This window comes from Capsicum annuum, chromosome 4 (assembly GCF_002878395.1).
Source record: "Capsicum annuum cultivar UCD-10X-F1 chromosome 4, UCD10Xv1.1, whole genome shotgun sequence".
In the NCBI taxonomy this organism is placed as follows: Eukaryota; Viridiplantae; Streptophyta; class Magnoliopsida; order Solanales; family Solanaceae; genus Capsicum; species Capsicum annuum.
The window spans coordinates 51,383,189-51,384,327 of NC_061114.1; positions in this window are offsets into that span (position 1 = coordinate 51,383,189).

Consider the following 1,139-nt stretch of genomic DNA (forward strand, 5'->3'; position numbering starts at 1 on the left):
AGAATTTCAAAAATTTAAAAAGATTTTGATCCAATTTCAAATTTCAAAATTTTAATTTTTCCTCATCCTTATTTTCAATCTTCCACTTTCTCTTCAGATTTCTTTCTTCCCCATCTTCTTATTATTATTTTTTTCATTCTTTCTACAAATTTCTCTCTCCCTTCATCTTTTCATCTTCTTTTTCTTTGTCGTTGCCGCTACTAAGACGTTGATCTGCTTTGGTTATTGCGTCCTTCTTCTTTTCTTTTTATTTTTGATTTTTATGAACTATTTTGCTTTGATTTTGAGAACTTTTAAAGAAAATTTTAATATTTTTCAAGTCACTGAAGAAATTGAGTAGAAAATCAAGCAACTATTATAATTACTGCAGTAGCTACAGTAATTGTCACATCAACTATGGTAACTGATTCAACAACTATCGTAGTTGTTATAGCAATTACAACTAGAATAGTTGTTCCAACAACTATATGATTGTAGCAACCATAGTTGCTTAATTATCTAACAAAAAGTGAGGTGGAGAAGGAATCAATAAAGATAGTAATTGTGCTGGCGGAGGTGGTGGGGCTGGTGGTGATGGCAAAGGAGGAAGTGGTGCTAGCGGTGGCAACAGAGGAGGTGGTGGTGTTAGTGGTGGTGAAGGAGGAAGAGGAGGTGGTCGTAGTAGCAGAGGAGAAGGTGGTGGCGGTGACGGCAGGAGTTGCGGAGGGGAGAGGGAGCAGCAACTGGTGGCGTTGTGGTGGTGAAGGAGGAAGAGGAGGTGGTCGTAGTAGCAAAGGAGAAGGTGGTGGCGGTGACAGCAGGAGTTGGGGAGGGGAGAGGGAGCAGCAGCAGCAGGAGTTGAGGAAGGGAGGGATAAGTAGGACCTTTGTGTAAGTAATTAAACTTGAAAAATTTTAAAATTAGCATCCTTAATACTAATCTTAAAATTGTCACTTCGACTCGACAATTTAGACTTGGGGTCCCTTTTTCATAGTTTTGAAAATCTTTTATCACCCTTAATTATTTTTCCAAGCTATTTATTAAGGGCGAGTTAGTAAAAACACTTTCTTTTCTAGAAATGAGCAATTTTTAAATAGTGTGTTCAAGATAAGACAATCACTTCTTTAGGAATAGGAACGGAGGGAGTATTCTTCATGCAC